We start from the raw sequence: 15,469 nt of genomic DNA, 5'->3' as shown, positions 1-15,469 counted from the left end.
AGGAAGCTGCCTCCTGCTTTCCTGGCCAGACTAGCCCTGGGTGGTCATGGCAGGAGGGCGTGGGGGAGGAGGCACCAGACAGCTACTCCCACCCAGTGCATCCCTCCTCCTCCACCCAGACTCTTCTTCATTCCACCTGCCCTGACTGCCCCAGCACCCTCAAGAGTTCTTCTGGGAGAAGAGAGAGAGAGCAGCTTACAGGGACATAAGGGTGGCTGGGGGATTCAAGGCCCCCTCTCCCCCAAGGGTCTGTTGGACAAGAGGAAGGAACTCCCAATGGTACTTTTTTTTTTTTTTACTTCCACCCTCTGATCTTCATGAAGGGAGTACAGAAGTTGTTGAGTGTGTGCCTGCTGTGTCCACTTGCAGATTCAAACGAGGGCATGGAGTCCACATGGGTTCTTACAGCTCTGAGATCATGCATTTGTAAGAACTTGAAAAACAAAGCAGCCTGGTGGAGGCCACGGCTCAGCACTTGCACTTGTGCCCGTGGGAGCTTCACCCGGTTGACACGCCTGGCGACTTCGGCTGTCCTGGTTTTTGGAGGCAAGCTGTGTGCACCAAAATAAGCCCATGCTTTTCATCCCGTTTCTTAGGAATTTTTTGAAGTTCCCGCATATGAACTCATACTGTCTACTGGGTCCTGTCAAAGACCTTTCTCCCTACATGGGATCTGTCTCCTCTTCTTCTTTTTCCTGCTCTGAGCGGACAACTGCGGTTGTAGGAACTACAGCCAGAAACAGATACCCAGGGAGCGCTGCTTAAGATCTTAGTTCCAACTGAGGGTTTAAATAAACAGCTCTGTGGAAGTCCTGGTCTCCGAAGACATTTCTTTGCTGTGGGCTCTCTTTCTAGGAACGCTTTGGAGGGAGCTGCCCTTTGGAGGGCAGGAATGGCTGCGTGGGCTTAGTTGATCTTTTCTTCTAAAACACACTTATTATGTTTTCTCTCTTTTTGATTTTTTTTAAAAATTTGAATGCAGAGTGACAGGGACATTGGCAGGAAGCTGGATCGGAAGCAGGGAGTAGGCGGGACTTGAACCAGGCACTCCCGTGTGGGATGCAGGTGTCTCCGTCAGCAGCTTCACCCTCTGCACCACAACACCCACCAGGCTTAGTTCATCTTGAGGATGCTTTTTGTGTTGGCTGCAAGGCTCCATGGAAATCAAAGGCTCACTCTCACTGAAGAGGTCTCCACCTCACACAGACTCCCTCTTACTTTTTCCTACGGTTATTTTTTCTTTATCTGATTTTGCATGCTGGGTGGCTGGATTAGGCAAGACATCGCATGGGAAGCTCCAGCGGTTCACGTTCCTGATCCTCATCATCTCAGACAAGCTCTGGTTCTCCCACAGCTGCCCCCTCCTCCCAGCGAACTTCAACTCCTTTCCTGGGCTCCGTGTCCACACTGCACCCTGCCTTGTCTTCCAGCCTGGGAAGCGGTCGCTCCAGAAATTGGGCAGCATGGCAACGGGCCCTGTGTAATTACAGATATTTTATTTCCTTGTTAGAGACACCGGGTCCGTGAGGATCCACCTTGAATCCATTCACATCACCTGGCCGAGCCTCATAAAACGATGCTTGGCAATTAGTGCCGCGTGGGGTCGCCCTCCAGCCTGGGCCTGCACAAGTTTAATGTGAGTGAAAGCGTGGCCAAGGAACTTCAATGTTGGGAAGCTTGGGTCCCCTCATTGCTTCAGATTAGGAGCTCAGAGAATGGAAATGTCAGAAGCAAGAGGATTGGTCACCCACGGTCCACAGTCAGGCTGCCTGTGGTCTTTTTTTTTTTTTTTTTTAAAGCATGTATCTATTTATTTGAAAGGCAAAGTTGGGGGGAGGGAGAGAGAGAGAGAGGGAATCTTCCATATGGCTCTCTAAATGACTGCAAAAGCCAGGGCTGGGCCAGGTTGAAACCAATAGCCTGGAACTCCATCTGGGTCTCCCATGAGGGTGGCAGAGGCCCAAGCACTTGGACCATCTTCCTCTGTCTTTCCAGGCACATTAGCAGGGAGCTGGATCAGAAATGGAGCAGCCAGGACTTGAACCAGCACCCCTATGGGATGCGCCACTATGCCACAACACCTACCACTCCATCTCTTCTAAAACCACCCTGCCAACCCCTAATTGAAACCCCAAACAGATAGACAGCTATGCTGGCTCCCTAATCTATCCATCCACATGTTTTTAAAAGCAGGCCACGGTCCCTTCCTCCTACTTCACAAAGTTTGTATTTATTTGAAAGACAGAGAGACAGACACAGATAGATTTTCCTTCCACTGGTTCACTCCTCAAATGGCCTATAGCAGCCAGGGCTGGACCAAGCTGAAGCCAAGAGTCTGGAACTCAGTCTGAGTTCACATAGGTGGCAAGGAACCCAGGTACTTGAGCCATCACAGGCTGCCTCCTAGGGTGCAGATTAGCGGGAAGCTGGAATTGGGAGTGGACTGGGCTCAAACCCAGGCTCCTTTGATATGGGATGTTGTCGTCCCAAGCGGCCTTCTAAACACCACGCCAAATGCCCCTCCTCCACTTTTGCAGGCTTGAATGTCCCAAAGCAAAAATCTGTAATCCAAAAAGCTCCAAAACCTGGGAGTTTGAGTACCGACAGGACGTCACAAGTAGAAAATTCCACACCATGGAACTTTGTTTCCTGCACAGAATTGTTGACAATGTTGTATAAGATTGCACTTAAGGCTGTGTTGTTTAAGGTGGAGCTGTAACATAAACAAATTTCCTGTTAAGGCTGGGTGCCATCCCTGAGAGATCTCATTATGTATATGCAAATATTTGAGAATCCAAAAATTATCTGAAAGCCAAAATACTTTTTTTTAAAAAAGATTTATTTATTTATTTGAAAGTCAGAGTAACATAGAAGGAGAGGCAGAGAGAAGTAGAGGCAGAGAGAGAGAGAGAGGTCTTCCATCCGCTGGTTCACTCCCCAATTGGCTGCATTGGCCAAATGCTGGGCTGGTCTGAAGCCAGGAGCCAGGAGCTTCTTCTGGGTCTCCTATGTGGATGCAGGGGCCCAAGGATTTGGACCATCTTCTACTGCTTTCCCAGGCCATAGCAGAGAGCTGGATCAGAAGTGGAGCAGCTGGGACTCGAACCGGCACACATATGGGATGCCGGCACAGCAGGCAGCAGCTTTACCCGCTACGCCACAGCGCCAGCCCCCAAAATACTTTGATCTCAAGCCTTTCCCACAAGGGAGGCTCCGCCTGTACACACTTGGCTGTGGGCTGCATCTGAGGTGAGAGGTGTGCCGTGCCTGCTGGCGTCTCTTCTCCCGGCACGTGGCTGTCTCAGGATCTCCTCCTGGCTCTCCCACACATACCTATCCCACTGATGAGTTTCCATTACTAGTTTTGTTGGAGATCCTTACAGACCCGTGGATTTTTTAGAACCAAGAAGGGCCTGGGCGTTCAGCACTGCTTCCCCTTCTGTGTGATCAGAGGTCAGAAAAGCTGACAAGTGCTACTGTGGAGGTGTGGATCGCGTGCCCCTCAAAAGATCCTGACCCCGGTCTCCATCACTGATGCCATCTTTGGGGGCAGGGTGCCTGCACAGCTGACCACAGGTGATGTGCTTTCCTATGTTGTGTGTGGAGCTGTCTTGGGGGAGACCGACCGACCTCACTCTGAAACCCAGCCAGGTGGAGATGCTCCAGGCCTTGCATCTCCTCCTCTGGTTGGTGGATTTTTGGGGTTTTTCCATGCATTGCAGAGCTTTGCTGGGAAGGGCAAGTTTTCCCTTTGCTGAGAGAGAAAACCAAACATTTCCTCTAAGCCTTGGGTTTTGTTGGGCCCTTGGCAGTATTTGCGGGTACCCAGCGGAGTTCCTCTGGTAAATTGACAGAGGCGCTCGGCTAGTCTTCCAGGTTGCTCTGATGGGATCCTCAACTTCTGAGCTGAGGGGACCCTGGGGTAGCTTTGCCATTGCCGCTGTAGCTCTCACTGCACCCACCTCTGCTCTCTGTGGGGCTTGAACAGACCTTATTATGTTCCCATGAGATAGTGGCTGTGTAGTGTCCTTCCAGGACTCCTGGTCGTCCTATCTAGAAATGTGTATGACTGACCACATGGGTGTGAGGTTATACCTGACCCATGGTGGGGTCTGGCAAGATTGATTCTTCCATGTGCCACCTTTCAGGGTTTATGAAAGAGCTTTGGTCTGAAATCCAAGTTCTCCACCCCCCAGCATTTCCCATTGTTTTAGGTGTGTACCAACTAAAATCAGTCCCTTTCTGTGCCATGTTTAATTCCTTACCCAACACTTGGCCTTGGCTCTTCACCTATTTAGAGAACTAAGCTTCCTTCCACTACATCCGTGATGGGCTCTGAGCCAGGTATTGGGAAAGTCGTGTGAGAACAAAGGTGACCAGGCACCCCTGGCTCTCACAGTCTCCGAGGGGGCACACACAGACCCCAGCTATCTTGCCAGATACAATCAGCACACACATTCCAGGCTGATGAACTAAGGGCTTTGGACTGGGCTCCTGCGATGCCAGAAGTGTGAGTCACTTGGTTACAGGTATGAACAACGGCGAGCATGCTCTGTTGCCATGGGAACAGGAACGTTTCTTCGTCTCAAAGCAGTGCGAATTCACTTCCACAGCTCTGGGGTGGGGAGGCTTCCCACGTCATTTAGACTGGTCCTCACCTCTGTTCTCTGTCACCTTAGCCATTGTCGCTCTTGCCTGAGTGGGTGGCCTGGCCCAGTGCATGCAGTTGGCAACCCCCAGCCACCTTGCTACTGGGAAGGTGTGGCCAGCATCTAGCTATGCCCGTGCTGCCTAATTTGAAGTCTGAGTGTCCAGCTAGTTTCTTGAGGTGAGGCAGTAGCAAGGGGAGGTGTCAGAGCTGGGTTTCTGGTGTTAGGACAGGTTCAGCTCGAATTCCAGCTCTGCCACATAGGAGCCCTGTCACCTTGGGAAAATATCTTTCTTCTTTAGCTTCAGTGGCCTCGTAGGTAGTTTGGAGTAATCACCATGTTAGCAGGCTGTGGGAAGGGCTAAGCTAAATGGGTCACAGTGCTTGGCACTTCACTCATTAAGAGATAGTTTTCTTTCTTTCTTTCTTTCTTTCTTTCTTTCTTTCTTTCTTTCTTTCTTTCTTTCTTTCTTTCTTTCTTTCAGGATTTATTTATTTTTTTTTGAAAGAGTTAACAACAGAGAGAGAGGGAGGTCTCCCATCTACTGGTTCACTCCCCAGATGGCTGCAATGGTCAGGGCTGGGCCAGACCAAAGAGCTGGGAGCTTCTTCTGGGTCTCCCACATGGGAACAGGGGCCCAAACACTTGGGCCATCCTCCACTGCTTTTCCAGGAGCATTAGCAGAGGCTTGATTGGAAGTGGAGCAGCCAGGACTTGAACCAGCACCCATATAGGATGCTGCAGGCAGCTGCTTAACCTGCTACGCCACAATGCTAGCCTCTAGCTGTTTCTCTTTCACTCTGCGTCCCAGCAGTCCTGGGGGACAAAGGTGGGAAGTGGAGGATCTTGAGAAATTGGCTGGGTGGCTGGTGCATCCAGGGATGCTTCTGTACAACTCAGAACTCTGGGCCATGGGCCTGGTCTTCCTGGGGCTGGTGGGGTGATGTGTCACACAGGGTTGCCAGCATGGGAAATGGATTCTGGCCGGTGCAAACAAGATCTATAGCAGAGATATTACATTTACTGTAGAGTCATTGGAGCCTCATAGAATGGGCAGGAGGCTGGCAAAACCTCCTGAATACAGATAGAAACCAAGGTGCTTGTCTGGGTGAGGCCAGGAAGGAGGAGTCACAGGAACAGTCATGATACCATCAGGTGTGCTGGTTGGGGTGGATGAGCTCCACGCATCTGTCACCTGTGATTTACGGAATCAGCATCCAGAGGCAGGCGTTGCTTGCACACCCAAAGTCTGGAAAGGAGAAAGGAGCCCCCTGCACCCTCTTTGGGTTAAAGGTGGGAAGGCTGGCACCTGCATGGGTAGCCTCACAGAGCAAGTGTCCAGTAGGGGAGTGCTTGTTCCCCACACAAGGAATGGGGTGTTCTGAAGATATGGGGAATGAAGGCTGGACAGCTAGAACAGTGTGCCTCTGCCACTGTGATCTTGGATGAATGCCTCTGGGCTTCTTTTCTGAACGTGAGGGATTTGAATGAGATGGTCCTTCAGTCTAGGACTGCTCCATGAAAGCAGACAGCTCACTGGGAGGAAATCAGTTCACATTATGGGCCACCTTAGTTTTTCATTCTCTCTAAAACTTTCTGCCCACCATATAGATAATTAAGAACCAAATAGTTTAAAACTCCATGTAACTTGTCATAAAATATTTGCATCTATGAAAAGTCACAAATTATAATGAATATGTCTGCCATCCATATCTTTTTTTTAAAGATTTATTTATTTGAAAGTCAGAGTTACACAGAGAGAGGAGAAGCAGAGAGAGAGAGAGGTCTGCCATCTGCTGGTTCACTCCCCAGATGGTCACAATGTCCAGAGTTGTGCCGATCTGAAGCCAGGAGCCAGGAGCTTCTTCTGGGTCTTCCACATGGGTGCAGGGGCCTAGGGACTTGGGCCATCTTCTACTGCTTTCCCAGGCCATAGCAGAGAGCTGGAAGGAAGTGGAGCCGCCGGGTCTTGAACCGGCACCCATATGGGATGCTGGTACTGCAGGCCAGGGCATTAACCCACTGCGCCACAGCACCAGCCCCTGCCATCCATATCTTTAAGATCAACTGTACTTGAGCTGCCATTTATTGTAAAATAAATGTGCACAGGTCAGCAGCTGGGCAAATGTGTACACCTTTGTAACCAACACTTCAGTCAGGCACTGCACAGTTGTCCCTTGCTGTCTGTGGGGGCCTGTTTCCAGGACACGCCCTGGGAAATCTTCAGATGCTCAATCCCTTGTATAAAACAATATAATGCTTCATGTAACCCATGCCATTTCTCCATAGACTTTAAATCCTCTCTAGATTATTTATAATACCTAACACAATGTAAATGCTAGGTCAGTCGTTGTTACACTGTATTGTTTAGGGAAGAATGACAAGACAAAAGAGGTCTGTGCATGCTCTGTGCGGATGCAATTTTTTTCCCAAGGATTTTCCATTCCTGGTTGATTGGACCCACGGATGGATTTGGAGGGGCAGCTGTTTAAGACGTCTGCCCACAAAGTTCTCTCTTGACCTCCACAATCAGTTTCTCTCCTCTCTCGAGGTCACCTCTGATCTGAGTGCTGCTCTGTAGATGAGCTCTGCCTACTCTTGAATCCCAGAGGAAGGGGTCATGCTGTATGTGTTCTTCAGTCTGGCTTCTTTTACGCAGCACGATGTCTACAATCCAGCCCTATCTTTGTGCCAGTGGCTCATTCCTTTTTAATGCGCAGTGGAATTCCATTTGTTGAATTTACTGCAATTCACGTATCCATTTGTCAATGATGAACATTTGGGTCCTTTCCAGGTTTTAGCTATTATGAATAAATCTGCTGTGAACATTTGTGTACAAATCTTTCGGACTTATTTTCCTTTCTCTGGCACCAATACCTAGGAGTGACATGGCTGGATCATATGGTAAGTGTATGTTTCACTTTATAAGTAGTGGCAAAACTGTTTACTAATGATCTTGCTTCATCACTCATAGCCAGGTAGGAACTTCCAATTGTTCGACCTCCTTGCCAACATTAAACAATTATTTTTAGCTATTCTGGGGAGTATGAAGTAGTTTCTCATTGTGCTTTTATCTTGAATTTCCCTGAAGATTGATGATGGTGAGCATTTTTCATGTGCTTATTACCGTCTCTGGATTTGACAAGTATTACCATTTGCCAAATGCTAGTCAGAAATAACACATTACTTGGTATTAAAAATCCTGGCATGTTCCCCTAATTCTGTTCCCTTTCTCCTCTCCCTGGAGGTAACCACTGTTTTGCAGTTGAAATGTGTTTTCTGTGAGCATGTTTTAAATTTTCTTCCCTCCCTAAGATTTATTTATTTATTTGAAAGGCAGAGCTACTGAGAGAGGGAGAATGAGACAGACAGACAGATACACACAGACACAGACACACACACACAGATACACACACACACAGAGATCTCCCATCTGCTGGAGAGAGAGAGAGAGAGAGCTTCCATCTGCTGGTTTACTTCCAAAGTAGCCACAACAGTAGAAACAGACCTGGGTCAGGCTCAAACCAGGATCCAGGAGCTCCATCCAGATCTCCCACCTGGGTGGCAAGACTCAGGTACTTGGGCCATCCTCTGGTGCCTTCCCAAGTGCACTAGCAGGAAGCTGCACTGGAAGCAGAGCAGCCAGGACTCAAAGCAGCAATCTGATAAGAGATGCTGGCACTCAAGTGGCAGTGTAGCTCACTGTGCCACAATGCCCGTGTTTTTACTTTTTATTCATATGCATATATCCAGAATAAATAGTATTGAGTACTGTCTTGTGTGTTTTGAAACGTAGGTGAAAGGTGCATGTATTTATCCTTTTGCGGTTCCCTTTTTTGTGTGTTTGAGGTTTATCTATGTTGATTTATGTAGTTCCTTTTCACTGCTGCATAGGTTTCTAGCCTGTGCAGCTTCCACACTTACCCGTGTTGGCAGATAGTTTAAGGTATTACAAGAAGCACTGCATTATTTATCCTGTGCCTATCTCTTAGTGTCCTTGAGTGAGTGGAAAGTTCCCTCAGGGCTCGATAACCCAGAGTTAGAATATCTGGGTTGGAGAACATACATCTGGATGTTCGCTAAATAGAGCCAAATTGTTTCCAAGAGGTTTTGCAAATCCATACTGCCACCCACAGAGTTTCAGAATTTCCATCAGCCTTGGCAGCACGTTCAGACTTATTTTTGCCATGTGAGGGTGTGAAATCCTGCACCTTGGACTTGGATTTGCATTTCCTTCATTGCTAGTGAGGTTGCGTGCATTGTCATGTCTGGCTCTTTGGATTTTCTCTTCCCTGAGTTTCCTGTGCACACCTTGCTCATTTTTCTATCGTGCTGTGTTTTCATCGTTGCTTTCTCTTGTCAGTTTTAATGATATATTTTGCCATGCAGTAGCCTTCACAGTAATCTAATCAGATCTGTCCGTGCAGTTGTGCTTCATGTCTTATCTAAGAAATCTTTTCTTATGCTGAAGTCATAAGATGATCTAAACTATTTCTTTTAAGAGCGTGGCGTGTGACATGTAGAGCTGTGATCTCTCTGTAATTTGCCTTTATCGCTTGCTGAAAGCCAGGGGTTGAGTTGTATTCTTTTTCTAATTGAGAGGCCAGTCATCCCATTATTATTATTTTTCAATTTGTCCTCTGCTACTGACTTGAAGGCCCCCTTTGCCCTATGTTTTTGTGACTTTGGATTCTGTTTCTGGACTTCTTCTGCTCCGTTCATCTGTTTGTCTATGCAACTGCTCACTGTTTTAATTTTTCTGGTTTTCTAGGAAGTCTGACTCTCTGCTGCTGATGGGAAAAGCCCTCACTCTTCTCTGAAATTGTGCTGCATATTCCTGGCCCTTCACTGTTTCCTGTGAGTTCTGGGACCAGCTCCTTGAGTTCCATGAGCAACTCTCTCTTGGGATTTTGTTGAAATGGCTCTGTGTGTTGAGATTAATTTGGGGCAAAAGATTCCTTGGTAGTATTGAGCCTCTTATTAAGAAACAAGCTGCATCTCGGGTGTCTTGAATGTATTTCTATACAGTTTCTTTCTTTTTTTTTTTAAGGTTTATTTATTTATTTGAAAGGGAGAGTTACAGAGTGGCAGAGAAAGAGAGGTCTTCATCCGCTGGTTCACTCCGAAATGCTCGCAACAGCCAGAGCTGAGCCAATCCAAAGCCAGGAGCCAGGAGCTTCTTCCTGGTCTCCCACTGGTGCAGGGGCCCAAGCACTTGGGCCATCGTCTCCTGCTTTCCCAGGCCATAACAGAGAGCTGGATCGGAAGTGGAGCAGCTGGGTCTTGAACCGGCGCCCATATGGTATGCTGGCGTTGCAGACCAGGATTTTAACCTGCCACACTATAGCACTGACCCCTTTCTGTACAGTTCCATGATTGCTTTCATACAAGTTATTTATTGAGAGGCAGAGAGAGTGAGACACACACACACACACACACACACACACACACAGAGATAGAGAGATGGAGAGAGCACTGCCATTCACAGCTTTACTTCCTAAGTGCCCAAAATGGCCAGGGCTGGATCAGGCCAAAGCTGGGAGCCAGGAGCTCAGTTCAGGTCTCTATGTGGGTGACAGGGACCCAACTATTTGGGGCAGCACTGCTGGCTTCCAGGGTGTCTGTTAGCAGAAAGCTGGAATCGGGAGTAGAGCTGAGACTCTCCCCAGGGACTCTGACATGGGATGTGGGTGTCCTGACCACTAGGCTTAACGCCCACCCGCTACCTCCTTTTCAAACCTGCACTTACTAGATACCTTGTGCCTGAGAGCAGTCCTGGGACCCTCTGAGGTTCTGTATTATAAGTCGGCTTCCTTCTCGTCATTATCTCCTTCCCTCCTAAGGCATAGAGGTTCCAATTTCCTCCTCTATGCCAAGTCATTTCCATTTATCCATTTGTTTTCCATTGTCTCAGATTTCGTTGATGTGTCTCATTTGTTGTCAACTTTTACTTCATTTTATTTTTCTCTTTGTGGCTTTGTACCTAGTTTTTTTCCCCCCAGTCACTTTTAATGGGCTTTCAGAAAAGCATGGAGATAAACAATCTGTTTTCTATCAGCCATTTAAGCCAGAAGTATTTGTTATATTTCCTGATTATTGTGCTGCATGGGAATACTGTTCATTTTTATAAATTGGTCTTGAACAGGCTCATCCGTTCTGGTACTTTGTAGAATTTCTTGGATTTTGAGGGTAGGCAATTATATTGTATGAGGATATCAGCAGGTTCTTCATTTGCAGTCCTTGTATTTCAAATTTCTTTTTATTGCTTTACTGTATTGTGGAATTTCCAGTACGATACTGAAAAGAAATTGTGATAGTGAATGGCCTTGTCTTATTCCTGACTTATTCAGAAAAGCTTCCAGTATTTTCCATTAAGTATAACATTTGAGTTTTTAACAAATTATTTATTTTTTTTTATTTGTGACAGATAGACAAACACATACACACAGACACCTCCCATCCACTGCTAGGAGCCAGGAATTTAATCCAGGTCTCCCATAGGAGTAGCAGGGACCCAAATACTTGTGCCCTCACCTGCTACCTCCCATGGTGTATGTTAGCGGGCAACTGAAACCGGGAGCAGAGCCAGACTCCAACCGACGTCCTCTGATGAGGGATGCTGTTGTCTCAACTGACCTCTTAACTGTGGTGACAAAGGCCACTCCTATCTTAATTTTTGGTAGTTGTGATTTATTAGACTAAGAAAATTCTCGTTTAGTCCTAGTTTGCTAGGAGTTTTCAGTCACAAATGGGTAATGAGTTTTGCCGGGTGCTTTTCTGCCTATAGATTGTTTGTTTCTTTTTTCTTATTATCTTCTAATGCGGTGAGTAACGAGTAAGTTTTCTGGTGTGTGAATATGCCTGCGTTTCCAAGATTTGCCAGTGTTTATTTAGAGTGTTTACACTTATGCCCTAGGTGAAGCTCGGAGGTAGCTAGCTCTTAATTCCTTTCTTCTTGTACCGTTCTTCTTTGAAGTGGGTCTAGGATGTTTATTATGAACAGAGTTGCTTTCCTGTCTATTTTTGGAAGAGATGGTATCTGAGCTGACTTTTCCTTAAAGATCTGAGAACACTTAGCAGCAAAACCACACAGAACCATTGCTGTTTTCTAAGATAGATTTTTAGACCACCGAATCAATTCCTTTGAAGGCTATGGATCTATTCAGGTTTTCTATTTCCTCTTGAGTCAATTTGGAAATTATTTTTTTTTCTGAAAAACTGTCATAAGCAGGAGATTAAGAAATAGCCAGGCAGTTCCAGGAATTGTGGGCAAATAGCTCTTTCAGCTGGTTCAAGCTGCCAGCACCTCCGAGGGAGGAGAGACGAGATGGATGTGAAAGCCTCACCCTGGGGTTTTGTATTTTCCAGAGAGGAGAAGAGCTATTGATCAACTTCATGCTGCACATGAGGTGTCCTTGTTGAAAATGTCAGCGTGACCACCTAAGAGGTAGAAATGGAGTCTGTAAGTGCCAGCTTTGTGGGGCCAAGGGAATGAAGAAAATGCAGTCAGTCCAGGGGAAAGCAAGACAGAAGAGAGCAGAAAAGGAAAGAGAGGAGAAGGTTCTGGAAGACAGAAAGCGGATCCCCGGCAGCACAGTGTGTGTGTGTGGGGGGGGGGGGGGGTCTGAATTCACTGCTCTCCCAGCTCCATGGCTTTCCCTCTCAGCCCTGCGGCCATATCCAGGACGCTGCCAGTGTGCCATCTCCCACTCTCTCCCCAGAAAGGAAGCTCTAACCAGGATCAGGCTGAGTCACTGAGCTGCGTATTCTTGGTGCCTGACATACAGTAGGTGCCCAACGATAGTTTGCATAAGCGTGATGAACGATATAAATAGGCAAACAAATAAACCCTGAAACGTTACTCTGGCAGACTCAATGGCTACAGGAAGACTTAAAAATTATTTAGTTATTAGTTTTATTTCAAAGCGACAGAGGGAAGGAGGATGGGAGGGAGAGAAAGAGAGAATCTGTGCCGATTCACTCTCCAAATGCCCACAACAGCCTGGACTGGGGCAGGCTGAAGCCAGGACCTGGAACTCCATCTGGGTCTCCCTCGTCTTTATGATTGACATGTCACTTGTCACTGTTCTCCGGCCCCACCGTGCATTTGTGCCACCAACATCCCAGGTGCTTGCCTCGTCCTGGCAAGCTGGTGTCTTGCTGTCACTCTGGTCCCCCACTGGGGAGGGGCCACCTCTTCTGCTCCCCTTGAGCTCCCTGTGCTGGGCGGGGCAGAAGGCAGTGGCAGCCTAGCCCTGGACACTGAGGCTGATGACACGGCCCAGAGCGCCACAAGGCCCCTTGCTTCTTTTCAATGCCCAGTCTTTAGAGAAATAGTACAAAGCCAGTGAGAAAATGGCCCTACCACAGAGAAGCCACTCACACATCAATCCTGCCGCCAGGCGGACACTGACCAACCCTGGCCCTTCCCTCTGCCCAGCCTCTCCCCTGTCACATCTCAGAACCCATGCTGACCAGTGATCTGCTCCTTGGCCTTGGTTATCCTAGCCTTTACCCTAAGGCGGGCCCCTGAGGGTCAGTGCGGGTTCGTGCCTAAGATCACTTTCCCAGCAGGCAGTGGAAGCTGGACTTTCTGAGGCTGTGGTCTGGCTCCAGGGTTTTTCTCAAAGTGTATTTTAAGCCAGGAGAACCTCTTCGGCAGCAGGAAAGCGAGAAACTCTGTTGCTGCTGCTCACTGGCCCCTGGCCGTGGGCATGGGGAGCCTGTCTCGGGTCCTCTCCACGGGCACTGCAGATTTTGTTCTTCTGTTCCCAGGGTGGGCAGCCTTGGGAGGAGGCTGGGAGGGGTCAGAGATGCATGAGCGGTGGTGAAGTGGTCTGTGTGCTCGGCGTGTATTTTGGGGCCCCAGCCTTCCTTACTCACAGGTGGCATGGGAGCCAGGCAGGTAACAGTGCTGAGTGGGGCGGATGGAGGTGCTTGTTCTAGGCCAAGCTGACTTCAGAGCCATTCTGTTTGCTGCACAGTAGACTTGCTCTCCAATAGGGTGAACATTTGGCCTCATGGTTAAGATGCTCAGACACATGCATCCCACATCAGAGTGCCTGGGTTCAATATCTGGCTCCAGCTTCTGATTCCAGCTTCCTGCTAACACACACCCTGGGAGGCAGCAGGTGATGGCTGAAGTGTGTGTAGGCTTCTGTTCCCATCTCCCAGCTTCGGTATGGCACAGCCCTGGCATTTTGTGGACATGTGGGGAGTGAACCAACAGGTGGGGGTTCTCTGTCTCTCTAACAGATTTTATAAAGGAGGAGGAAGAAGAGGAGGAGGAGGACCTCACAAGCTTAGGAAGCAGCCATCTGCAGTCCCGAGACCCTGGCTGTGGGGTTGAGAACATTCTCGGGAATGTGCCCTCAGGTGGTCAGAAACCACTGCACAAGAGAAGGGCAGGGAAGGTGGCAGTGTTTTTCTTTGTCCAGAGTGACTTCAGTGTGGCCTTCCTGATTTTTAACATTTTTAATTAAATTCATTCAATTTGTTTGAAAGATACATGCAGAGAGAGAGAGAGAGAAAGAGAGGGAGGGAGATCATCTGTTTGCTAATTCACTCCTGAAATGCCTGTAACAGCCAGGGCTGTGCCAAGCTGAAGCCAAGAGCCTGGAGCTCCACCTGTTTGTCCCACATGGGGACCAGCCTGCTGCCTGGTTGTTCCGTAGGAAGATGCAGAGCTGGGACTCAAACCCAGGGACTCTGATATGGGCTGCAGGCATCCCACATGGCCTCTTAGCTGCTGCGCCAAACGTCTACACACAATGGCCTTCTGATTTTTCAAGAGGCTGTTGCAATGTTAACTTTTCTCGTGGCACCTTTCTTGGTTCTTATTTGTTTGTTTAATGTTGGCGACTAAGTCAGATATTTAGAAGGCCTGGATTCGGCCCACAATCCAGTTTGGGCCTCTGTTCTGCGAGGTAAGCCCTTGCGTGTCTGACGGTAGCTCTGAGGGGGCGGGGCTCCACGTGGCCGGCCGTTCTCTGCTACGGTGGTTGCCTGAACTCATCTTCTTCCTGCCGTTTGCTGTATCTGTCCTTGACCTCAGACCCAGAACCAGCCCTATAAAGACACAGACCCTGGGTGACTCACATTACCTGCCAGCTACCCTCTGTGCTGTGTATGATTTGGGTCTCCGTTTCTTTTTTTTTTTTTTTTTCTTTAAAGATCCATTTTATTTATTTGAAAGTCAGAGCCACACAGAGAGAGAAGAGGCAGAGAGAGAGAGAATTGGCCACAATGGCAGGAGCTGCACCGATCCGAAGCCAGGAGCCAGAGGCTTCCTCTGGGTCTCCCACGTGGGTGCAGGTGCCCAAGGACTTGGGCCATCTTCCACTGCTTTTCCAGGCCATAGCAGAGAGCTGGATTGGAAGTAGAGCAGCCAGGACTAGAACCAGTGCCCACACGGGATGCTGGCACCTCAGGCCAGGGAGCCAACCCACTGGCCACAGTGCTGGCCCCCTGGTCTCAGTTTCTTACATATGAAAAGCCACTGGCCAGGGGCATGGTGCGGCCAGGCCCGAAACCCGGGTCTGTTTGCCTCATAAGCCGGAACTGCCGGGCACCCCACTGGCCTTCTCTGCTCGGGGTTCTTCCGTGCCTCCCCAGTCTGTGGGTGGGGAAGAGCACGCAGGGTGACTTCTGGGTGGGGCCCTCCGACCCGGTTAGGTGGTTCCTCTCAGAGTTCGTGTTTGGGCCAGGCAGGTGCCAGGCCAGAGGAGGGGTGGGCATCTGGGAGTTAGCCTCTGGTTCTGAGAGGCATGGAGGACTTCTGACTGATGACTTCTGGAGACTCGATCCCCTCTCTGACCCTT

At 48.7% G+C, this 15,469-nt stretch overlaps 1 protein-coding gene across 4 annotated transcripts in view; it reads left to right on the top strand.

Annotated features, from left to right (window-relative positions):
- The window catches only part of GAS7 (growth arrest specific 7), a 247,581-nt gene that overhangs the window by 97,420 nt on the left and 134,692 nt on the right, over positions 1 to 15,469 (top strand). The window contains exon 2 of one of the 4 annotated variants that reach the window (XM_051824489.3): positions 9,421 to 9,506. The exons of the other annotated variants lie outside the window; for them this stretch is intronic. The gene's annotated coding sequence lies outside the window, so the exon portion shown is untranslated. The remainder of the gene's footprint in view (positions 1 to 9,420; positions 9,507 to 15,469) is intronic. 4 annotated transcript variants of the gene reach the window in all.

The sequence above is a fragment of the Oryctolagus cuniculus genome, chromosome 17 (assembly GCF_051225735.1).
Source record: "Oryctolagus cuniculus isolate XC-2025 breed Fujian yellow rabbit chromosome 17, ASM5122573v1, whole genome shotgun sequence".
Lineage (NCBI taxonomy): Eukaryota > Metazoa > Chordata > Mammalia > Lagomorpha > Leporidae > Oryctolagus > Oryctolagus cuniculus.
Note: the sequence above shows the minus strand (reverse complement) of the source record. Positions and strands in the feature narration are given on the sequence as shown.